The sequence below is a fragment of the Sarcophilus harrisii genome, chromosome 2 (genome assembly GCF_902635505.1).
Source record: "Sarcophilus harrisii chromosome 2, mSarHar1.11, whole genome shotgun sequence".
NCBI classification, from domain to species: domain Eukaryota; kingdom Metazoa; phylum Chordata; class Mammalia; order Dasyuromorphia; family Dasyuridae; genus Sarcophilus; species Sarcophilus harrisii.
This window is the reverse complement of record NC_045427.1, coordinates 646,665,703-646,692,438: the sequence shown is the minus strand read 5'-3', so window position 1 is coordinate 646,692,438 and position 26,736 is coordinate 646,665,703. Positions and strand designations below refer to the sequence as shown.

The 26,736-nt window shown below is 36.5% G+C and overlaps 1 protein-coding gene across 1 annotated transcript in view; it reads right to left on the bottom strand.

Moving 5' to 3' along the window:
• Nucleotides 1-16,162, bottom strand: part of PCDH15 (protocadherin related 15) — a 2,067,151-nt gene extending 2,050,989 nt beyond the window's left edge. Inside the window, exon 1 of the mRNA XM_031956966.1 lies at nt 15,429-16,162. The gene's annotated coding sequence lies outside the window, so the exon portion shown is untranslated. The remainder of the gene's footprint in view (nt 1-15,428) is intronic.
• Between the last annotated feature and the right edge of the window lie 10,574 nt (nt 16,163-26,736).

The window sequence follows — 26,736 nt, the reverse complement described above, 5'->3', positions numbered from 1 at the left end:
TGACATCTTTATATCCCCATCTACAGGAAAGATATTGATTTGATATTGGTTTAGAGTTGTATTAGGTACAATAATTGTTCCTGGACTCATTTTGCTAATGCTTATCCTTTCAACAATCTGTCAGATAATGTTCATTTAAACAGGAAACACTCTAATTACAATGTGGCTTTCACCATTGGGGTTTATACTCAGTGACATTTTGATAAAATATTCTATGGCTAAAGTCTGTCATTAAAAGAGAATATTGTGGAATTGGAGTCAAGGGATCCTTGATTTAGACCTGAAGTGTCCTTAGAGGTCATTGGATCCATTCTGTTCATTTGCCCGATTAAGAAACTTTGTTTAATAAAACTTGGTCTGCATAATGCATGTTCATGCAAATTTAGTGCAAGATAAAAAAATGTAGAAATATGCCAAGTGATCATAGAAAGAAAACTGAAATAAAAAGAAATTGCAAAATAATCCGCAAATAGGTTAATGAAAACTGTAAAAATAGGGTCAATCCCATATTTCTTATTTTAATACCTTTCCAAAAAAATGGAAAGATCCTTATAAGTCACAATGTTTCTCATTAAACCAATGAATAAACTAACATCCATTGGAAAATTTTTGTCTTTTTTGAGTTTGCCTAATGAGTTAGAAGAAATAGAGTTAGTATTCAGGTCTCAGATTCCCTAGTCCAATATTGTGCCTTCTACCACATAGCTGTCTATTTCCCAATGAGTGAAATTTCAAAGAGTATGTATTCAAATGTAATCAATAAGCATATGTAGCTTGCATAATAAAACAAAAATTGACTGCATGTTGCCTCAAGGGACTTTCATCTCTTTATTTCTATATTAATCTACCCAACATTAATGACACTTAGAATCATAGAAAATGAAAGTAATAAAAATGAAATGAAAATTGTTAACATTGTAATGGCACACCTGTTTTTGCATTGTAACCCAATAATTTTTCATTATTACCACAATCTTATGCAATATAAGTTGAAGAAGTCGAATTTCATTCGACTCATTTTCTAATAAACAAGATCAAGGAGATAAAGCCATGATCTTTAAGATAATAAATGCAAACTATCCAGTCTGGAGATTTTGTTCAAAAATCACTAAAAATCTGAAAACTACAAATTCACAAAGGTTAGATGCTACCTTACAATGATCAAATTAGTAAAGATGGGAACAGGAATAATCCAATGATATAGAGACAATGAGAAATTAAGCATAGTAATTCACTGATGATGGAGCTTTGTACTATTCCAACTATTCAGAGAAAAAGATTTGAAAAAGAATTACCCCGAAAAAGTTATTTATCTATTTATGAGTCGTGGGCTGGACATAGAGGCCAAAGACATTGATGAGCACAAGAAAAAAATACACACACACACACACACACACACACACACACACATATATAATCATACCATTATTTGTGATAACAAATTGTAATAATAGATGCCTAATGATTAGACAATGGCTGAACAAAGAATGATATATGAATATAATGAAATAGGACTGTGTTATATAAAAAATGACTAAAATAAAAAATTCAGAGATATATGTATGATGTGAGATAAGTGGAAAAATGACATTTATATGAAATAGCTTCAACAATGTGTGTAGGCAAGAGAAAACAATGAACTTTGTTGTTTAATCACTTTTCAGTGATGTTCAATTCTTCCTAATCCAATTTGGGTTTTTCTTGGCAAAGATACTGGGAAGGTTTGCCATTTTCTTCTGTAAAACAATGAACTATGTTGGCATAAAACAACCAAAGTTAAAGGATACATCTTTCTGCAACATGTAATACAAACTATCAAGGTTAGAGCTTACATTGTTGGTAGAAATCCATAAATCACAAAAAAGGGAACATAATGCATTCTATCATTCACATAAAAATGATATCATTTTAAACTTTTTTCCCATGAACGTAGTCATGTGTGTGTGTGAAGGAGGGACATTAATGATCATTATCAACAAATACTATTTATTAAACCTTTATGTGGCAGATACTGTGCCAAGATCAAGTGATACCAAAAAAATAGTCAGGGGAATTGTTCCTTGTCCTTGAGATGTATATGTTCTAATTACAAGTTCCCCACAAAAAACCTACATGCATACATATTTTATATAACATAAATGGGGGTTAATTACAGAGAAAAGATGATAGAGGGAGGATATGTATCTTGGAAAAGGTAAATTTGAGCTAAGTCTGAGATAAGTAAGGAAGAAAGGGAGTTGTATGTGGAAAAAAGAGAGAGTCCAAGAGGTTGGAGATAGCTAGGGGAAAAGGCAGATAGCTGGCAGAGACCTTTGAGTGAGTGTGGTGTAAATGAAAATCCTACAAATAGAATGAGGAAAGCAAGGTAGCAAAGTGCTAAAGCACTGAGCCTGGAGTCAGGAAGACTAATCTTCCCGAGTTCAAAAGGGGCCTCTGAGGAATGATGGGAATGACTCAACAATAGCAATAAAGAAGGTCACACAGAATGGAGAAGTGAGAGAGGAAAAGATGTTAATCAGCAGTATCTATTGTTTGTTAGATAATATATTTCATTGAAAAATAATTTACTATCTAAAAAAGGTCAGTTTATAATATTATGCTGTCATATATTTTCCATGTCATTTAAAATTATGTATTGGTTATTTTTGTGTGAAAAAATTCTAATCAAAATATACTGAATAAGGAGGGCAAATAAGTGAACTCACATGCACATATTCCTTGTGTAACATATTTTTATTCCTTTATATAATGACTTTCATAAATGCTAAAAAGAATAATGCTTATAAGAAAACTGAATTGTAATGTTCAGAGAGAAAAAAATAGTGATTTTAATAATTAATTGTTTATAATTATACTTATAAAGGTAATACATATAAAAAAATGTGAGTATTTTTCAAATCCAGAGACTCTAAGAGATACAGCAGATTGAAAGGCATTGATTGTTCTTAAAAATGAAATTGTAGGGGCAGGTAGGTGCATAGTACCAGCCCTGAAGTCATGAGTTCAAGTATGATCTCAGACATTTAATACTTCCCAGCTGTGTGATCTTGAGCAAGTCATTTAACCCCAATTGCCTCAGGGGAAAAAAAGTGAAATTGTGAAAATAAAGTGTTAAGAAAGAATAGTCATCTTAATAGGTCATCATCTTCATAAATTAATATGACTTTGAAAGTAACTGTCTAATGCATTTATTTTTCAAAGGGGTAGATACACCAGGGAGCAGGTGTAGCATATAAGAAAGGAAAAAAAAAAAAAAAAAAAGGCTCATAGACTTGCAATAATGCTATCAGAAAAATTTACACTCAGAATGAAACAAGTTTGCCAAATAAACCAAGCAGTCAGTATGTCTGGATTAAGAATATGCACAGCAAGATTTAGACATACTCCTTGTAAGTATATGTTGCAATGTCATCAGATATCAGGGGGAAAAAAAAAAAAAAAACAACAAAAACAAAAACAAAACAGAAACAATTAACTCCTAATTTTATTCTGTTTTCTCTACCAAGAAGAATGTTCAACAAAACAAAACAAATATTGTCAAAGGAAGACGGTAGTTGAAGAAAAATAAGAAAGCAGGAAGAGAATGCCATGCTGTTTTAATCGAATTCAAGTCTCCAGGATTTTATACATTGGGTTCCAGAGAATTGAAAGAATTTGGATCTGTACAATCGTCCCTACTACCATCAAAATTTCTTGGCAAATGCTGAAAAATCAAAGGCTTGTTGGACAACTGGTGAAATATAATTGAATTTTAATTCAGACAATTCAAACTATGAAAAAATACATTTGCCATAGACAAATGAGGTTGCTTTTATATTATTGCATTTTAATCAAATTAATAAACTTGTCACATCCATAGTATTCTGAAACAGATATTTAAATGTAAGAAACACAATGTATTGGCTAAGAGTAGAGACTTTCTTTTTGTTTTATTAAACTAATGATACACATTTTTTTCACTGTTCAACATACTCTATTTGAATAATAAGGTATTTCTATCATTTTTTTCTTTTTTTAAAAATGATATTTATTTATATTTAAGATTCATTTAAAATGAATTTTGATTTTTTCCCCTCCATCCCAAATCTCCCTCATCCACGATAAAGGCAAGGAAAGTCAGATCATTCAAAATGCCAGTGAAATCATACAAAACATATTTCCATATACGTTATATTGCAAAATAAAAATCAAAAATCAAGAAAAATAAAGTTAAAAACAAACCAAAACACTGTGCTTCTGTCTGCACTCAGCCTTCATCATAACTTCTGTGGAGTTGTCTTGTATTATTTTACTGATCAGATAAGTGAAGTCATTTGGAGGTGATACTCCTGGTGTATGCAATGTTCTCCTGGTTCTGCTCAGTTCACTTTACAGTCAGTTTATATAAATCTTCACAGTTTTTTTTTTTTTTTTCTTTTCTGAAAGCATCCTGTTTGGCATTTCTTACAGCTCATAGGATTCCATCATAATTATACATGTCCATTTCTTTGTCACCACACACACACACACACACACACACAAAAAAAAAAAACAGCTATTTATTAAATATTTTATTTAAGTCGTTAATTGTTTTCTTTGATATCTTTGAGATAATCACCTAGTAACAGCAGCATTGGCTCAAAGGAGATGCAGTTTTACAGCAATTTCACCCATTCCAAATTGCTGTCCATAATGGTTGGATCAGATCACAACTTCAAAAAAAGGCCATTAGAGTTTAATTTTTTCCACATCTCCTCCAACATTTATAATTTCCCTTTTCTGTCATATTAGTGAATTTGATAGGTGTGAAGTGGTACCACAGAGTTATTTTATTTTATAGTTTTCTAATTTCTAAATGATTTAGAGCATTTTAATATTACTATGGATAGCTTGATTTCTTCTTCTGAAAATTGCTTGTTCATATCCTTTGACTATTTATTAACTGGAGGATGCCTCATAAATTTCATTCATTTTTCTCTTGAGAAGTGAGACCTCAATAGAGAAACTTGCCATAATTTTTTCCTCCCATTTCTTGCTTTCCTGAAATTCTTTTCTGCTATGTTTTTGTTTGTACAAAATCTTCTAAATTTAATGTAATAAAAATTATCCATTTAATATCCTCTAATGCTCTCTGTCTCTTATTTGGTCATAAATTATTTCCTTAGCCACTGATCTGATAGGTAAATATTCTGATGCTCTTCTAATTTGCTTACATTATTACCCTTTATATCCAAATCATGTACTCACTTTTTACTTTACCTTGGAATATGGTATGAGCTGTTAAGCTCTAATTTCTAAAGCTATTTTTAAGTTTTCCCAGCAATTGTTTTTATGTCAAATAGTATATTCTTATTCCAAAAGCCTAGTTCTTCTGTATTATCAAGCACTAGATAACTATGGTCATTTAATTTTATTTATTTCATACATAATCTATTCCACTGACCCACATTCTATATTTGGAAGAGTGACATTGTTTTGATGATTACTTCTTTGTAAAAATACTTTGAGATCTGGTATGGCTAGGACACCTCCTTCACAATTAAAAAATAATACCCCTTAATATTTTTGACCTATTGTTCTCTAAAGTGAATTTTATTATTAATTTTCCTTAGCTGTACAAAATAAGTTTTTGGTAGTTTGATTGGTATATCACTGGATAAGAAAATTAGAGTTTTTTTATTTTTGTTATATTGGCTTGGCCTAACCATAAGCAATTACATTTTCTCTGATTATTTAGATCTGATTTTATTCATATGAAAAAAGTGTTTTGTCATTGTATTCACATCATCTCTCGGTTTATCTTGGCAGGTAGATTCTCAATTACTTCATACTGTCCACAGAAATTATAAATGGGATTCATTTATATCTTAGTGAGCTTTTTTGGTAATGTATAGAAATACTGATATTTTAATGTGAGTTTCTTTTATCTTCAGCAATATTACTGAAGTTGTTAATTGTTTCAACTGGTTTTTAATTGATTCTTTAGGACTCTCTAAATATACCACTATATCATCAAAGAGTAATAGTTTTGTTTCCTCATTGCTTATCTAATTCTTTCCATGAATTTTTTTTCTTCTCATTCTTATAGCCAGGATTGTCAAAAAATATTGAATAATAGTGGTGATGGGCATCCTTGCTTTACCCCTAATATTATTAGGAAAGCTTCTTCATTATCCTCGTTTCAGATAATACTTGCTGATGGTTTTAGATACTTACTAATCATTTTATGGAAAGTTCCATTTATTTCTATGTTTTTATGTTTTAATAGGAAAAAGTGTTATATATTTTAAAATATTTTCTTTGTCTATCAAGATATTATTTTTAAGTATTTTTTTTTGTTTTTCTGATCTATTATATGGCAAGCTTTCCTAATATTGGAACAACCCTGCATTCTTGGTATAAATTCTAGTGTCAACCTGGTCAAAGCATATGATATTTGTGATACGTTACTATAATTTGCATCAAAATTCATTAGGGGAATTGGTCTATGACTTTCTCTGCGTTTATTTTTATTTTTTCTGATTTATGCCGCAGCATCTTATTTGTATCATAAAAGGAATTTGATCAGACTACTCTGCCTCATCCTTCAAAGAGTTTACATGTTATTAAGATTAATTGTTCCTTAAATATTTGGTAGAATTCACTTGTAGATCCATTTGGTCCTTTGGATTTTCCCTTTATGGAAAATTAATAACTTGTTCACTTTCTTTTTCTAAGGGAGTGTGATTTTAAGAACTCTATATTCTCTTTTGTCGATCTGGGCAATTTATTTTTTTCATAATTATTTACCCACTTTACTTATTATCTTCATTAACATATAACTGGATAAAATAGCTCCTAATAATTGTATCAATTTCATTTTCATTGGTGGTGCAGTCACCCTTTTCATTTTTATATTGGTAATTTGATTTTCTTTTTTTTAATCAAATTAACTGAGACAATCTATTTGATTGGTTTTCCATAAAACCAGATCCTAGTTTTATTTATTAGTTCAATTAGTTTTACTTTCAATTGTATTCATCTCTTTCTTGATTTTTGGGATTTCCAATTTCATGTTTAATTGGGGATTTTTAATTTATTCTTTTTCAAGGTTTATTTTTTTTAATTGCACATATAATTGACCTATTCTTGCTTTGTTTTGTTGATATAAGCATTTGGAGATAAAAGTGTTTCCCTAAGTACTAGGTTCTCTGCATTCCATAAATTTCATTATGTTTTCTTACTGTTCTCTTTAATTAAATTATTATTTCCATAATTTCTTCTTTGCCACATTCATTCTACAGAATAGATTATTTCCTTTCCAATTAATTTTATCTATGTCTTTGTGGCCCACTACTATATATAATTTTTCACTGTAGTTTGAAAAAGGATTGATTTAAATTATTTCTGCTTTTTTGAATTTGTGAGGTTTTATGCCATAATACGTGGTTAGTTTTTCTTGAGTTGCCATTGAATTTTGAGAAATGGATGTATTCTTTTTTATTTAAATTCAATTTTCTGCAGAGATATATCATATTTAACTTTTCTCCAAGTCTATTTATTTCTTTAAATCCTTTCTTGCCTATTTAATGGGTATATTTATCAAATTTACAGAGGGATGTTTAGATTTTCTATTAATATAGTTTTATTATTTCTTCATGAAACCCATTTAACATTTCCTTTAAGAAATTGTATGTGATACCATTGAGTCCATATATGTTTAGCATTATCATGACCTAATTATCTGTTATCTTGTAATAAAAATGTAATTTCTTTGTTTATTTTATTAGATTTAATTTTTGTTTTTGCTTTGTCTAAGATCATTACTATCCCGATCTTTTTTTTTCCCCTAAGCTTCAGCTTAAGCATGATAGATTCTCTTCCAGCTCTTTACCTTCACTGTGTGTGTCTCTGTTTCAAGTGTGTTTCTTGTAAACAATATATTGTAGAATTCTGATTTTTGATCCACTCCATCATCTACCTCCATATTATGGGTGAGATAATTTCAATCACATTTACAGTTATGATTATTAGTTGTGGTTTCCCTTTATCCTATTTTCCTCTATTTATCCTTTTCTCTTTTTTCTTCTGTTTTATACCTCCTTAAAATCAGTTTTACTTCTGAACACTGCTTCCTTTAATCCACTTTCCTTTCTATCATTCCCCACTTCTCTTATCCCTTCCCCTACTACTTCCCTTTTGTGTAGGATTGATTTCTATGTCCAAATGAATTGAATTGGTTCCTTCATTGTACCCATTCTTAAGAAAGGTTCATATTTACCCTTATACCTCACTCTTACCTCCTCTAATGTACCTCTTATATGGGAAAAAAAATTCCCTATTCTTTTCCTTTTCTCTTTCTCCCACTGAATTCCTCTTTCTGAAGCCTTCATTGGAAACACACACACAATCATCCTATCATAGTAAACTCACATTTGTAGCCTCTAACTTTCTGAATACTGTTTCTAATTACCCTAGTAATGAAAATTATATAAGGAGTTACAAGTATCATTTTCCCATATAGGAATGTAACTAGTTAAAATGTTTTCAATATAGCTTTCTAAAGAAAACAAAATTGCAGTTTGGGTTGAAAAGGAATTGCTGATTCTACTATTAAAATAAGTAATCACAGGCTATTTTGAGAAAAAAAAATAAGTCCAAAACCAAGCCAATTTGGATAGGCATAATGAAGGAGATCCTGGAATGAGAGTCAAGAGAGCCAAGCTTTAAGTATTTTCTAAGATGAGCTATGGGACACTGGGCAAATCATTTAACTGTTTGATGCCTTGGTCCCATCTTCTAAAATTACATTTATGATCACTGGTATTGATTATAATCCTTAATCTATGACACTACTTAAATAGTCATATTATTTTATCGGAAGTATTATTTCATATATTATGGATAGCAACTTATTTTATGGATTATGAACAAATGGCTTGTCCTACTTTATTATAATTTTAATATGAATTATTATAAAGATTAAATTATTTTTATTTGAATGAAATAGTGCATACAATTTTTTGGAACTTGTAGAAAATATTATATTTTTCCCATTTAAAATGTGGTAACTGACTTATTGTTAAGTTACAGTTACTGGAATGGCAGTAACTTATTCACCTGAGAGTCAATGTGACATGGTGACAGAGTTCATTTACAATCAAGGGCATTGGTTTAAATCCTCATTTTGCCCTTTTCTTATTCCTTTGGTCTTGATAAGATGACTTGTCTCTGACATTCAATTACTCATCTGTAAGATGAGCGAGGGGCTTCAGGTCTACCCCCTAAGTTCACTTTGGTTTCCAAATATGCCTTTCTATAAGAACACTGGACTTGACTTAATGTCAACCCTAGAGACCAGATATACCAGTGATGGATGGAAAATTCACAAAGAAATTTTTAGTTTCATCATCAGGAAGAAAGACATAGTTCTTCAAAGCTGAAATGAACTACTGTAAAAAAAAAAATGGAGACAGTTACTTTCTCCTTGGAACTCTTTTAAGTGATGGCTGGATGACCCCCAGTATGGTAATTCTATCAAAAATTCCAGAACAGATATGAATATAATAAAATCCTATGTAGTACCTTCAAACATTGATATTCTGTGACATGAATCTTATCTGCTCATATCTAGGGGACAATATTTTTTTTTTGTAATGGGGGAAATAAAGCTCAGGAAAGTCATATGATATGAGAGTAATGCCAGTTCAAAATATGAGACGTTTCAATCATCTATTCTCATTGCTATCATACTAATGTATGCTCTTTTTTTATTAAAACTCTTTATTTACAAAACATATGCATTGATAATTTTTCAACACTGACCCCCTGCAAAACCTTCCCTTCCAAATTTCCCCCTCCTTCCCCCTATCCCCTCCTCTAGATGACAAGTAGTCCAATACATGTTAAATATGTTAAAATATGTGTTAAATCCAATATATGTATACATATTTATAGTTATCTTGTTGCACATGTTCTTAATAGTAACCTGCTTCTCCCCCAATCTAGGTTGGACCAATCAATTACTAACACGTTTCTCCAAGTATTGTCATCTTTCAGATCAAACCTATCCTGTATATAGCTGTTATGCTTTCTTACCATAGTCATATCAAAACTATTTCCTGAAGGTTATTTCCTGAAGATCTTTTAGTGTTTTCTGCTGCCATACAAATCAACTGTTTGGCATTCAAGGTTCTGTATAAGTTGTCACCACCATATCCTTAAATCTTTCTCACCTTTAGACATATTACTACATAATTTATCCAAGGCCTCCCAGAGAACTAAAACCCGAGATCCAAAAGCAACCTTCAAAATAATCGTAATCAAGTTCTTCATTTTGTGACTAATGGAAGTGAGACTCACATAGGTGGAATGGACTCTAGTTTAGCCATGGCTATTAGCTAAAGAATATTTGAGTCAGATTTCCTTACTACAAACCCAGATTACTCATCCTGGCATCATTCTGCTTGCTCAGCTATTACAGAACATCTTAGCAATTTTTCACACATCCAATGTGACTGCTGACTAAGCAACACTTTACATAAACTTTTTTCTTTGTTCATTTTGCTCCATATTTCTGTATTCCTTTACTCCCATTCATGACCTATTGAATTCCTGTACATCCATCAAGCATCAACTGGGATAACAAAGGAAAAAATGGCACTTCTTTATGTTCAGTTGGTTAGATTGGATGATCATGGAATTCTATTCCACATCCCGGGCTTTCTATGAAATATGGCCTTCTTCATGAATCAGCCTTCTCTAAGTAACCTTAAAAGATAATGTTCATCCCTACAACCTATAACACTTCTTTAGGCCTGTCAGTGAATGTCATTGATACTTTATTAATTCACTGTGCACCTGATACTAGGGACACTGTCTTCTTCAAATTATACAACTCCCCCTATACCTAGTCTAATGTATTGCACACAATAGTAACTAATTTTATTGAAGATTTAAAATCCAAGGTGACATGAATGATCCATGTTGGTTACACAGAAAGTAGAAAAATGAGAAATGGAACTGAAGAGAAATTTGAACCTGAAATTGGAACTTTATTTTGTATTGTAGATAATAAAGATCTCATATCAAGCTTTCAAGGATCTGAGAGACCTTATGATTCAATCCTTTAACACTTAAAAATATTTGGTCAACAAAGATTAAAAGTCTTTTCCAAGATCACATAGGTAGTAAGTAGCAGAGAAAATGTTTGCATTCTTGTCTTGGGGCTCTAGGACTTTCAGAGCTCCTCCTATCATACAATTCTAGGTAGTATAATGAAAACTATAAACATAGTTCTGTATTCTATGGGAATTGGACTTGTGATTGTATTAGTATATACAAATTGTAAATGAGGAAAGTCTGTCTCTCTTAATGTAGGTTGACATAAACAGAGTTGGCAACATCCTGGGGAGAATACATTATTTGTCCAGTCTCCAAACCAGCTTTTATCAGAGATAAAACATGGATTCAGATCTTTCTAGTTCCAAGGCCAGATTATGCCCTCTTAAGGTTCCCAAAATTCACTGAATATCTTCTATACAAGCCTATTGGACTTTCTTTCAAAATGATTATAAAGTACATTAGGAAAAATGAGAAAACTATTTAAAGTATAATGATCAACATTTTTGGACATTTATGTATATTCTTCCTAAAATAACTGCTTAAAATAATAAAGTCTTAAGTATATCCCATTAATTTTTTTATTAATTTTTTTTTATTTTGTTTTGTTTTTAAATCAAGTCTAGTCTTCTGTGGAGAGGTCCCAAAGCATATTTTTCAGCACAACGTCACCACCATGTGGTGACTCTTTTGCAACTGCATGGTACAGTGGGGAAAACAAAATTTTAAGTTTTAGTAAAACTCTTGAAAAAACTGTTCTCTCCCTTTTTAAATAAGATTAAAAATATTTTTTGATGGCTGCAAATTTAATAGTGGTCAAAATTCTGCCTAACTGAGATTTACCTTGCTTTGATAAAATTTAATAGATGACCCCTCATCAAACCTATTTCAATACATCATAGTTTATCAAAATTATTTAATAGTTTTTTTTTTTTATTGGTTAATGGTAAAAAATCTAAAAATATATCATTTCAATGCATCACCACAGCTGTAAAGAGAGAAGGCACCTTACAGGTCCTGAAATATCCTTAAGTAAAACATGAGCATTTCACAGAGGTAGAATCAAAAGGCAGATGGGTTAAGAGAATTTTAAAGGGTTATATAGGTGATAAATGACAGAACAAACATTTGAACTCAAATTCTCTAATAACAAGGCCACTTTTTTGCTTATTTTACCAGATAAATAATTATGATGTATACAAACTTTAGAAGCCAGTCAGATAAAACAAACTCAAAGGCAATTAGAATCATCATTTCACACACACACACACACACACACACACACACCCAAAACTCTTTGTGTTATTTATGGAGTCAGGCTTTGCTTTTAAACATTTTTCCTTTTTGTCCTATAATACCACTGGTTGTTCATTCTATTAACCAGTTTCTACCAACTTTAAATCACAGTCCATAATGATATTTGAGTAACCTGTTAAGGGTGAAAATATGTTTTCAAGCAGTCCTGTGTTTCTCTAATCTACCTTTCTACTCTTAACAAAGTGAAGCTTTCATAGCAGCATGCAGGAGGACACTGCCTTTTCTTTCTGTTTAAAGAGCATGAACAGGCAAGACATCCTTTTATATAGTAGGGAACATAGACTATTTATTAAATCATTACTGCTCAGACTGTGGCAGTCACACAAGGAAGAGTGAAATGCAGCTATATTTATAGTATATGGTTAAGAAAAGTCACAGAAAAACACAGCTTTGGTCTTCCATTAACTCATAAGATTTGCAATCTGAGTTAGCCATCCTAGCTAACCTTAGTCTAATCAAGTGTCCCTAGTGATTGCTAAAACTTTATGTAGCCAGGAAGAATGAGGACACTTCTAAAGAGAAATTCACTTGCAGGGTAATGTCAGTTACTTTCCAGAAAACTTACAAAAAACACCCACAGTGACTCTGTTGTGTTCCTCCAGTGGAATCAAAAGATCCAAATGCATCCATCAACTTTGTGAAATCCAAAGCTTCAAAAGGTCTTTCTGCAGTAATACCAGTTTCACTAGTAAGAGAAATGAACCTAAGGAATAGTCAAAATTACTTGGCTGTAGATTCCTTCATTTTGCTTTTCAAATTGTCAATTCTGATTTTTAATTTGTGACTTGTCATACTCTATGCATGCCATTAGAAAATAAATGCTGGTTTGACTTGAGATTGGAATCAAACTCCTGAGTCATCCATTTAGTGCCAAGGAGTAGAAAATGGGATAAAATTGTTACCTGGACTTTTTATCACAGCTCAAACTAGTTCTAACTAGAGACATTGGCAAAGTTTGTATTGGTATTGCCCTTCCAACAGAGAAGCAGAGCAAAGAGCACAGTAGACTACTGGGAATAAAAGTGATAAAGTGAAGTGAAATAAGGGCAGTTGCAAGGCAAGGGCATGACTGGGGAAGTCATCCTCACCGGTAATTGAAAGTTGGTCTATGTCCTCAAAAAGGCATGTTCCTAGGTACTCTTGACCTAAAAAGAAATGTTTTAACTGAAGATTTGCTGAACGGTAGTAGAATCCTCAATCCTTTTTGAGTTATGTCTCAATAAAACTAGCTTTTAGAAAAATGAACTAGTTTGTTCAGATCAGCTTTGTAGATTAATAGTCTTGGAAGATACTTTTCCGTTTTCATCTCAACCTCAGACCTTCCTGGTCTTCAGTTATGCTCTGCAGTCACATTGAATTCAGATCCTTTACAGGATCCTGGACTCTTATTAACTTTTCCAATGTTTGATTACTCTTTTTATTCCCCTGCATAAAATTTGGTTATGTCATCTCTAGCCTCTCTCTCCTCATGAGCTTGTTCTCAGCTTATCTCCAGGGTAGTTTTGATAGCAAGAAACACACACACAGAGGCAGCATAAAACATACAGTAGGAGAATCAGATCACATCAATGTAAGGTAGTGCTAAATGGGAAGAGAAATGTGAGTTACAAGGCCTATAGTAATAGACAGAGGCTTAATCTATGCTGAGAGTGACACGTGGAGGAGAAAATGAACCAAGACAATGCTCTGAAAATTGAACTAAGTTTATGGGGCAGTCCTAGAAGAGAACTGGTATCTTCAAAAAGGCCCAACTTTGGCTCCTACCATTCTCTCCTTTATAGACCATCTGGGGAATTAAAGTTCACATCCTTGTACAAACATGTATCAGTTAAGACTCCATCTGACATTATTCTGGTCCCACAAATGAGATGGGAAATGAAATGTAACAGCAGCTTCTCTCCAAAGCCAAATCTTACAAGATCGGAATACTGACTGCTTCATTTACTTCCCCAATTATAACATGCAGAAATTAATGCCTAGGCAAGGAGTTTTTCCAACTAGACTTTGTTCAATATCTTTATTCCCTTTTCAAAAATTTCCTGTCTTGCAGGTTCTAAAAACTTCTCAAGTCTTTTGCATCATTGACTAGCCAAGATAGAGGTATTCTCAATCACCTTGTATGAATTGGCATGTAATAGTGGGTTAAATCACAATCTCCCAGGATCATCACATTAGTTAGTCTTCCCATAATCCTCAATTCTTAAGTTGGGTATTCTAACTCCTATCATATGTTGTAAGAAAACCCAGATGTCTAAATAAAAACTTTAGCCCATGTTAGAACTAGAAATAACCATTTCCTAGACACACGACACTAAACAAGAAACAATAAATAGGGGATGGTAAACACTTATATGTTGGCATATGCAATATGCTACAATCAGTGAATCTAGGACTCCAAGGAAAACTTGTATTAAAAAAAAAGTTATTTTTTTATCTGCTTTGTTTTGTTTGGGGAGGGGAAAAAGGGGGACCCTAGAATATCATTGTAGCTTCATCTAGCACTGATTATTGATTCACTTCCCACATTTATTTTCATTAGGAGAAAGAGAGAGAGAGAGAGAGACAGAGACAGAGACAGAGGAGAGAGAGGGAAACAGAGAGATAGAGACACACCGAGAGATTCAGAGACAGAGACAGAAAGAATGAAAAAAGGAAGAAAGAAGAGAGAAAAAGAGAAAGAAACAGAAAAAGAAAAATGAAAGAATGAAAGAAAAAAGGAAGGAAAAGAAAGAAACAGAGAGAGAGAAAGAAAGAAAGTTGGATCTTGCAAAAATCCACCTGCAATCAACTTCCAGGCAAAGTTAAACACTGAAGAATTGAAAAAGCGAGACCAAACTATCAGGGGGCCCAAGGGCCAACTCCTGTTATGGGTGAATGTGGGGGTGGGGATCAAAGTGCGTGTCCAAGAGTGAAGGGGAAGGATTAGAAGGGAAAGGAGGACTAGAAAGGAGGCAGAGAGTACAGTCTTCCAAACCTCCACAACCCTCTGCCAATGTTGGCCGAGCTCCGATGGGCTTGGGAGCCCCTCTTACCTTCCTTTCATCCCCTAGAGCAGCCGTCGATGCCGCTGTCCACCTCTGCCCGCTGCTGCCTCTGTCCTTGCTGCCTCTACAGCCGCTCCTGCCGCCTCCCCCGCTGCCTCTGCCACCTTCCTCCGAGGTTGGGCTCCCCGCAGCTCTCAGCCCGGGAGTCTGGGAAGGACGGGAGCCCCGGGTCCCGCAGGCAGACAAGCAGTCCGCTCGGTGCCAGGCTCTCGGCTGGCCGCTGGTACCCAGAGGAAAAGCGGGCTCCAAGCTTCGGACAGAAACCCCCGGACAGCCTTGCACAGATATACACACACATACACACACACACACACACACACACACACACACGCACGCACACACTAGGCAGCTCCCTCCGAGGAAGGTCCTCCAAAGCAGTTCCTGGCGCCCTGGGCCACGTCAGGGGGCTCCTCCAGGCTGTGAGCCCGACTCCTGAGCGCTTGCCCCAGCTGCTCCAGTTCCCACGCCAAGGGTCACCGTGGGCACTCGAGAGTTGCTGCTTCTTCGTCTTCTTCTCCTCCTCCTCCTCCTCTTCCTCCTCCTCCGCCTCCGCCTTCTCCTCCTCCTGCTCCTGCTCCTCCTGGTCCTCGCCCTGCTGCTCCTCCTCCTCCTCCCCCTCGTCCTCCACCTAAGCGCTCCAATCTCCAGCACCAGCGGCTCCCTCCGGCCGGCCGCGCTATCCACTCACTGCGCAACAGTCAGGAGCTGGAAAGATAGGGAGGGAGGCTGTTACCCGGCTCCTTTGGAGGGAAAGGAGGCAAACTTTCAGGTTGGAGAGGCACCTCAAGAGCTGCACAGAAGCCACGGCAAGTTGCAGGGGCTGCGGGAGGGGGTGGGGAGCTTTCCTGGCCATCCAAAGAAAAGATCACCCCCACCCCCAAAGCCAGCTGCCAGCCGCTGTGGGCGCCCGAGCTCCCCCAGCCAGCCTGCTCAGGGCTTCTCGCCTGACACCTCTTCTCGGCGCCCTCCAGCCAATCCTGATGCCGAGGTCCCCCCACCTCGAGAGTCCAGCGTCCGATGCGCCCCGAGACTGCCGGGCAGCCCCACTGGCGGTCGTGCCAGCCAGGAGAGAGCAGCAGTAAGGGGCTGGGGCTCCGCAGCAGCGCCAGCCCCGGCGCGGTGGCGAGGCGAAGGAGCAAGCAGCCTGGCCACCTTTAGACGCCGATTTTCGGCTGCTCCAGTCCGGCGAGGCGGCCGCCTGCCTGCCACAGGCTTCCCTCCGCTAGCGCTCGCGTACACATTTAAAGCCTGAACCGACGTCAACAGCCAGCTGAGGGGGGCTCGCCCCCTCTTCCCCCCCCTCCCTCCCCGTCCTTCTCCTCCTCCTCCTCCTCCTCCTCCTCCTCCTTGTCCTCGTCCTCGTCCTCCTCCTCCTCCCTTCCCCTTGGCGGCGTGCGCCAATCTGTGCGCTGGGGGAGCGGAGCCGGCTTCTGGCTTCTATGCTGCAGATACAGGCGGCGGAGGAGCGCGAGGAGGTGCAGAGCGCACACGTAGGACCACCCCACTGGGGCTGGGGGTGCCAGGGCGAGCTGGCGGCCGAGGTGTGGGGTGAGACACCTGGCAAAGGCCAAGTAGCTTGGCTGCCCGTATTTTGCAGATGGGGAGCTTTCCACAAACATTGCAGTTACACACACACACACACACACACACACACACACACACATTTTCTATCTATACAGATGTTATACCCTGCTACGAACGATACAGCTATTGAATGAAGTCCACATTTAAGGAAGGGAAGGGACAGTCTGACTCCTAGCCCTCTCCCCTCACTGGTTTGAATCCTCCTCAGGTTTCAGGTTTACACATTAAATCTCAAGTCCCTGGAGAGTCCTTAGCGAAAGAATAGAGACTTTCCATGAACATGAAAAACTGGGAACCCAAGAGTCACTTGTCTAGAGTTCATCCATGACAGCTGAAGAAAATGTGCAAGGGGAAAAAAAAAAAAAAAAAAAAGATTTGAAAACAATGCATGTGTGCTCAAGTGCTCGCCATTAGTTACCCACCTGTAGCAAAGCTGGGGCTTTGCTGGGAAGCAAAGATTTATTTAGACGTCTCCACTCGAAGTGACACTTTTCAGTCAACTCCCAGAATATTTCCAGGCTGGCAATGAGCAACGGAGTGTCGTGACTCAAAATTAGAGAGAGTTGCACACCTTTTTATCACATTGTTATAAACATTGTTGTTTGTATTATTTACATTGCTTCTATGTAATTGAGAGCAATCCAATAGGGGTAGAGGTGGAGGCGTGGTCTCAGCGTGGCTGTAAAAGCACAGCATCAAACCTGGTTGGAGTAACGGAAAGCCTGGCCATATTTCTCTCCATGTCCTATGCAGGAGCACTCTCTGTGGACAAGGGGAAGGGGGCACAGCATCCAGAAGAGGACAAAAAAAGGGGTTGCAAAGTCCTAGAAGGTCTGGTAAGATCTTACAGTTTCTCAGACAAAAAATCCCAATTGTTTTCTTTCTTTTGATATTACAGCAAGATTCTCTCCCCCAACTTCTTCTCTTTCCCCTACTGGCCATATTTAATGGGTGTTAGAATGGGAACTGAGGCAAAGTACATTCTAGTTTTACCCATTTCTCACACTAATGAACTCCCTCAAATAAGCTGTCTTCTGCCCCAATCACCTCTGCAGGAGAGGCAGTGTTGTAGTAATAAGGAACCGAACTGGAAGTTAGGAAGATAACTTCTAAATCAAATAGTGACACTTAGCGTGTACTAGCCCACTTTTTGATGATTCAGCATTGTCTCCATTAAAAAACGAAGGAGCAGCTTTGGACTTGATAGGACTAAATAATGCTTTCAACTACAAATCTCTGATCCTAGAGATTTCCCTTTAGTGTATTTCAAACCATTTATAAAGGAAAGATTTCTCAAACTGCTCTTGTGGAGTTTTCATCAGTGGTGTGGAGAAAGAGAGTTAGGGAGATAAAGATATTTAATCTTACACAAGCCACTTCTCTTTTTTAAGCCTCAGCTTCTTCTTCTGCAAAATGATAGATATTGATTAGGTAATTTCTATATTTCATGTTCATTCTAAATGTTCTAATGCTAAATCCAGTAGGAAGTCACCAAGTTTACTGTTTCCAGTAAACATACTCAAGATCTCTCAAGGGGAATGACCACCTGGTGGCTCCCTCTTCTTCATGACTCATGTTTTCTTGTTCTTCACACAAATTAAACCTCTCTACTGAACTAGGATAGTCTAGTCATGATTTATCCAGAGAGAGCTGCAGTACAGTTAAGAGAAGCAGATTATTTTTCTAAATATATTTCTAAATATTTAAACTCTGGACAACCAACAGAGCAAGTGTTTGCTTTTTCTAGTATATGAGCAGAAAAGAGAGAGAGGTAAAAGACAGAAAAGAAGTGTCAGGTTAGGAAACAAAACTTTCTGAAACTTAAACCACAAGTTAATGAGAATGAGTATCACTACCAAAACAAAGCTGATTTAAATGGTGAGCATGGACATAAGCAGTCTTCTTTCGATGTTTTATATGGTTCATGGAGCTGAGTTGGTCATGTATTTTATAGGCAAAATGTGGAAGTCTTGTTTTTTGTTTTTTGTTTTTTCTCCAGCAAATGAGTTTCCTAAAAAGAAAGTGTCTTCTGCTTCTGTATATGGGGATAATTTTCATTGGAGATCCACTTCTGTGAGAATAGGAATGAAATTGTCTGTGTTTCAAACACTTCTCAAGCACATTTTATGTGCCAGACATGCTGGTGAATGAGAAGGAGAAAGATGGAAAGAAAAGAGAGAAAAAGATAGACAGAGACAGAGACACACAGAGACATTGAGATAGAGAGAAAAAGATGCAGGAAGACAGAGGCAGATAGAAAGGGATAGAATCCTTGGCCTCAAACCACTTGTATTCTTTAGTTGTTTCCTCTGGAAAACTGAAGGCCTCACTCCACTTAGCAAGGATAGTGAGTCTTGACTTGTATTCTGTTATCACTCAGAGCTAGGGAAGTGAAAGAACAGTGAAAGGCAGAGTCTAATCCATGAGTTCCAGTAGTAGTCTGTTCTTTCCTGAATTTTGATTCATATCTTCTTCTCCCAACACTTCTTGAGATGAAGAAGGGCACTCTTCAGGGTATCCAGGCTGTAAAAAAAAAAAAATGGAAGAAATAGAAATGGGGACTGGCACTATTTCTTTCCAGTCTCTGAGAGATCATTGATTTTGAATTGTGAGGCAAGGTGTGGAGGAGCCAAAATGAACTGGGAGACTGGATGATCACAGGCAAACACAGCAAAATGCACAAACACATCCCAACTACTCTTGTGCTCTGCATTCCCAGAAAATCTCAGAAAATAGGATCTTGCAGGATTGTCCAGCTCAGGGCTTCTCCTGCATGGAAAACCAATCAACCAACAACATATTTTTGGTAAGTTCTCCTGAATTCTGTGCAACATACCTTAAGCCTAAGGGGAGTCAACAATGCTCCTCTGCACAATAAATGTGGAAATATGTTTAGAAGAATTGCACATGTTTAATGTGTATTGGCTTATTTGCTATCTAGGGGAGGAAAAAGGGAAGGAGAAAAATTTGGAACACAAGATTTTGCAAGAGTGAATGTTGAAAACTATCTTTGCATATATTTTGAGAAATAAAAAAATTATTATAAGAAAATTAAAAAAAAAGGACTTCTCCCAAGTGAGGATGATGAGTGCTAAATATTGAGGTACAGGGCACCTTAATGGTAATTAATCTTTTTTTTTTCTTTTCATTTAACAGAAACAAATCTCTTTGAGTCCTGGGAGACAGAGTAACTTGCCAAAATGTCAATCAATAGTAAACATTAATTAAGCCCTCCTAGGTGCCAAGCACTATGCTAAGCTTTGACTATACAGAAAGGGGCAAAAGATATTTCCTGTCCAACTACTCAGGAGAGCAATTTGGAACTGTGCACAAAGGGTTACAAAACTTTTCACACCCTTTGAACCAACAGTGCCATTACTGGTATATCTCAAAGAAATCATAAAAATTGGAAATGATGAAAATGTACAAAAATGGTTTTAGCAGCTCTTTTTGTGGTAGCAAAGAATTAGAAAATGAGTAAAGATTGGGGAATAGCTGAAAAAGTTGAGGTATATGAAAGTAATAAAATATTATTGTTCTATAAAAATGATGAACAAACTGATTTTAGAAAGTCTTGGAAAGATTTATATGAACTGATGTTGAATGAAACAAGCAAAACCAGTAATACATTGTACATAGTAATAGCAAGATTGTTCTATGATCAACTATGTCACATGTAGTTCTTCTCAGCAGTTCAGGGATCCAAAGCAATCCCAATGTACTTTGCATGGAAATCACCATCTGCATCCAGAAGGACAACTATGGAGACTGAATGTAAATCAACACATGCTGTGTTCACACTTTTTTTTTCCTTCTGTTTAGTTTTTCTGTCATGGTTTTTCCTTTTATTCTGATTTTTCTCTTCCAAGATAATACTTATGAAAATATGCAAAAAAGTAAATGTACATGCTTAACAAAAGATTTTTACATGTAACTGAGAAAATAAAAATAAATAGGTAAATAAATAAATATTTAAAAATAAATAGACCCTTCCTATTGGACATCCCAAAAGAGACAAAAGATATCCTTGTTCTTAGGAGTTTACAATCTAATGAAGTTACACAAAATTAGTAAGAATTGGCCCTGAGAGAATAGAAAAAGCTACTGCTTCCTGGTTTAATAATCTGCCTCCAATTTTACAAACACCAGCAGAAGGGATCCCAAGTTCCAGTCAAATCCTCTTTCCTCATAGTGTGGTATTACTAGATTGATTCTACTCTGCTAATAACTTTTTTTTATTTTTCTTTTATTATATTTTCTACAGAATGGATCTATGGCAAACACTATGTTGTGATTACACTCAGTCCCCACAGGCTCCTCTCTGGCTGCAGATGGCTCTCTCCTTCACAAGATCATTGGAACTGGCCTGAATCACCTCGTTGTTGAAAAGAGCCAGATCCATCAGAATTGATCATCTTATAATCTGGCTGTTTGCTGTGTAAAATGTGAATGGATCTATTGAGAGTGCTGATGGAAATACAGGAAAATGACTTTACAATCACTGATCAGTTTGAGAGTGAGAGTGTCAGAGATTTGGAGCTGGAAAGAACTATCAAGTTCATTGCCTTCATATTAAAGCTGGTGAAGAGGAAGCCCACAAAAGTTCAGTGTTTTGCCCACCTAACACCAGAAGCTTGAGAGTTAACAGTTCAATGCTCTAGACTAAACATCCCCGATTCTTCAGATGAGAAAACTGACTTGGTTTGTCCGATATCACAAAAATAATGACTGGCACAACTGGGTTCTGACCCCCACTGCTCTGGATCAGTCCTTTGGACTTTCACAGGAAGTTTCTGCCCTCCAGGTCAGCGCGCGGCATTAGGGTTGTGTGATGGCAGAGATGCGCATCCTGGGAGCAGAGTCGCGGGTGGGCTGCTTTCTATAATGGAAGAAGGAATCCAGGGGACCTCTGGGCAAATGCAGGCAAATGGCGCCCCGGGTCTTTCGGGCGAGCAGGCGAACTGCAGCCGGAGCGGCCGGCCCAACAGCCCCGGAGCCACAGAAAGAACTACGGGAGGCACGGGAGGGCGCGCGCTGCTGCTCTCTCTATCTTCGCCTACGGCTCCTAGAGCATCCTTAAAAGGAACCGGAGCTGGAGCTGGAAATCGGAGCAGGGCAGCGGGCAAAGCGCCCGGAGCCTTCAGGACTCAGGACGTGCTCTGCAGTCCAGCTCAATCGTGTTTCGTGGCAGCGATCCCTGGCCCTCCTAAATGAAAGGAAGGCTCTTCCGCTCTCTTGCTCGGTCCCCCTCCTCCCTATTTCTCCCTTCTCTCCCTACGCCCTCTCCTCGAACTTCCTTGGTCATCAATAGGGCAATGCCCTGTGCATAATCAGATGTTCCAGACACCTACAAAGGGAGGTTGCCATGTCCAAGGTATGACCCTGTGCCTCACTTCTACCCAGCAAACTCAATTTCCATCTAGGTTATGAAAGTGATAAGAAAAGTAATCATAAAACTGCCTTTCCAACTAAAATGCCCTCCAAATCTTCCCAGTTCCCTCCCTCGGACTTAACAAAGTCCCCGTTGTCCAGCTTTGCTTCCTTAGCCAGCTTAAAGGGTTACTGCGCCCTTCCCCAGTCATCCTTCCAAGGATTGTGGAGGCCAGAGAAATCAGCATTGCCAATGGGATGGCCCAGGTGCAGCTTCTCCCAAATGATCTCGAGGGTTATTTCAAAATCCACGTAGCCAGGAAAATCTCTTTCAGAAACCCACGGCCTGCTAATGAGCTTATTTTATTCCCTTGGAACACGATTAGTGAGAATGTTGTTGCCAGGTCAACTATGTTATAAATTTGTTTATTAATTTTAATTAAGAGTAAGTAGCCAAAAGGAAGATAGATTTGGAGGTGGAATTGGAAGGGACCTCAGAGGAAATCAGTGAAACAAACAACAGGAAAAACAAACAAAAACAAAAACAAAACATAAAATAAACAAGCAAACAACAACAATTTCATCATTTTATGTGTGCTCACTATGAGCCAGGCATATGTGTAGTGTGGGGGGAAATATAAATACCAATAATTATTCAATCCCTTCCTTTAAGGAGCTTACATTATAATGGAAAAAGACAATACATACATATGTAAGAACATGGAGAATCAAAATAAGGTAAAAAGGAAGGAAATAGTATTTATCGTTACTTAATGTTATTTATTGCTACTGTGTTAGGCACATTTACAAATACTGACTCATTTGATCTTCACAACAATCTTGGGAATTAGATGCAATTATCATGCCTTTTTAACAGTTAAGGAAATTGATACAGACAGGGCTTAAATGATTTGCTTAGTCACACAGCTAGTCAATGTCTGAGGATGACTTCTGAATTCAGATCATCTGGATTCCAGATTTAGAACTAAAACTGTTCCATCTAGGGCAGTAGGTGGCTTGGGCTTTGGGGTACCAGGAGTTGGAGGGCTAAGCAAAGGCTTTTTTAAGCTATATCATAAAGAAAGCAAAGGATTGCTTGGGCATATAGGAGAGATGAAGGAATACATGTCAATCTGGGGTGGAAAGACAGTGAAAAGGTTTGATGGATTGAGGGGTTGTTTTTTTCTATATTACTGAAAAGGAGATTGGGGTGATAGCAAGTGAAACTAGGAGTGAAAGGGGGCAAAATTTAGACTGAAGAATTGATATTTGACCTGAGAAGCAGTGGGCAGCCATTGAAATTAAATAAGAGAGTGAGATGTTTAAGTCACCATGTAAAGAAAATCAATTTGGCAGCATTGGATATGATATAATGTCAAGGGCTTTGGAGATAAGAGAATAAAGAGATCACTTGTATAATGGGTTCAGTTTTCCTAGTAATGCAATGTCAATGAATCCTGAAAAAGCTATTTCACAGATGAAGAAACTGAGGACCATAGATGACATGGTTTAGAACCCTTGCTCTTCCACTGTTTCCCTGCAATATGTGATGTAGTTATTGAATCGCTCTGCAACTCGTTTTCTCAATGAAGTTCACCTCCTGCAGATAACCCATGCTGGTCAATTCCACTGCCAGTCACTGCCTCTAAAAATTGTTTTATAAGCATTTAACTTAATTTTTGATGTTCATATTGTGTACTTTAAATTCACTGATCCCATGTTTTACAGAGGCAGGTAAATGACTTCATGAATAGAATGCTGGGTCTTAAGGCAAAAAGACATCAAATCCAGTCAGTCAATTACTAGCTGTATGACACTGGACAAGCCATATAACCTCTCTTTACCTCAATTTTCTCATCTGTATACTGAATATGATAATAGAATTCTATCCCAGGATTGTTGTGAAGATCAAATGAGATTTATAAAAGTGCTTACTTAGCACAGTTCCTGTCATAATAGGTACTATGCTACCTATTTTGCCTATTAACATTATTATTTTCCCATCAGAATGTAAGCTCTTATGGGGACAAGGCTTATTTCAATTTCTTGTCTTTAAAATTTACTATTTAATTACTATTAAATTTAAATTACTATTAAAATGAATTGATAAATTCAGTCATTTAATAAATAATTAGGCAGCTCCTAATGAGGATCAGGTTCTGTAGTAAGCAGTATAAAATAAACTTTGCTTTAGAAATAAAACTGTCCTTCTGGTGCTCCCATTCTGTATTTATATGTATTATAAACTTGCCTATATGTGTGTGTTGGAGGAGGAAGTGTTAATGAATGCGTGTATATCTATGACATAAGGAGGTTGGATTACATGGCCTTCGAAGTCTGTCTCAAGTTTAACACGGTTACCATCATATGCTCCGAAAGAGTAGGTATTTTCTCTTGGGGGAGAAAGACCAACCCCAGAGCTTGAAGATTTAGAGAAAAGTGTCAAATGAGTGCATAGGGATTCACCAGAGTAAACCTTTCTAAAAATGTTTGCCTAAGCGTGACTTACAGCCCTTATTGTGGAAATGACAGCAGGGGAGACCCCATCAGATATGCTGGAAATGATTTCAATTCAATGAAGAGAAAAAGATTGGAATATTTAGCGATTAAATATGTACATGGAAATAGCTTTATTATATGTAAGCATTGATATGTTCCAGTCAAACTCTGCATTTCTTCTCAAGGGTACCTTGCTAGTATGACATTCTGCACATCAATGGTGACAAAACCTTGTCGTGCATTGCTGATGAGAAAAGAGTTATTCCACATTTTGGGGGTTGGGGAAAAGATTCTTCCCTCATTTAAGAAAAGAGCAAGTCATTGTTTATTTTAACTTGTGTTGGTACAACGATTATTATATTACAAATGATTTTATGAGTGGTATCAAGTTGTCTGAAAGGATCCTCAAAGGATGTTGCAGAAAACTGAATGTCACAGATTTGTTGTGTGTGATGTATAATATGGGTTAAAATGCCTTCTTTGGTTTATGGCGTTTACAGAAGTGCCCTGGTATTGCAGAATTAGATGGAACTACAGCTATTATTTAGTACAACCTATTTACAAGTGGCTACCTAACTTTTACATGTAGATCTCTAATGAAAAGAAAGTCAGTATCAAAATGGTCAATGAAATAATTTTAATAGTAACAAAGGTTTTGTTTTTCTTTTCCTAACATTAAAGGCTAAATTGGCTTCCTTGTAACTTATATCCACTGTCACCATGTACTCACAAACACACACACAGAGGAAAGCTTTAAAATTAATGCTAAAACAGCAATGATGATTTTAAATATATGTATGTTTTATACACACATATATGCTATCTACACATATTTGCAACTCCATAAAAATACTCATCAGATTAAACTTAAATATCTTACATATCATTTTAAAAGATAAAATCAAATCATCCTGAAGTCCAACAGTGAGCTCTCCAGCATGCTGATCACTTTAGGTTGTCTACTTATGTACATGTCCTCTTGGACTTCTGAGCTTATCAATGCCTTGTCCTTCCACAGTACAGATTGGTAGTTCCTCTCTGTGTGCAGTGTATGAGAAAATGGTTCCAGACTCTGAGAAACAAGAGACTTGCTCTTGGTCAACCAAACAATAGATATTAGAGACAAAACATGAATCCAGACATTCCTTATTTCAGGCTTTACCCTATGTACAATGCAGCACAATGACTTTTCAATCATTTACATTTTGTTCCTTAATTCTTTCTTTAAAAAAAAAAGTTCATTAAAAAAAGAAAAAAAGTTCATTAATAAGAAAAAAAAATATGAGTACTTAGATATTTTCAGCTCATACATCTAATTCCTCCCACCCCTTTTTCTTCCAGTGACAGAGAAAGCAGATGCCAAACAGCATCTGGCTCCATCACCACCATGGCAGTCACACTGGCTTTCTTGGCATTTCTGTGGGGGTCTCCACAGTGATTAGCATTCTGGGCAACTCACCAGGCTATGTGGAGAGTGAGAATATTTTGATTTTATCATAGCTAGAAATGATTTGTACAACAACTAAATATCTGTGGTGAGGTATATGCTATTCTGTTGCTTATTAGAGTTTAAATTTTAAAAATCTGTTTTTTTTCTTTTTCTTAAAATACTATTAAATTTAGTTCACATGCAGGTATTTATTTCCTTCTAACCAAAATTTTATATCAGAATTGAAATTTCATAATAGAATGAGGCTTTTGATGTTACATAACCTCAGTCATGACTTAATATATTGTTGTTGTTCAGTCATTTCAATAATGTCTGACCCTTTGTGACACTGTTTGAAGTCTTCTTGGCAGAGACATTGAAATGGTTTGTCATTTTTTTTTCTTCATGTTATTT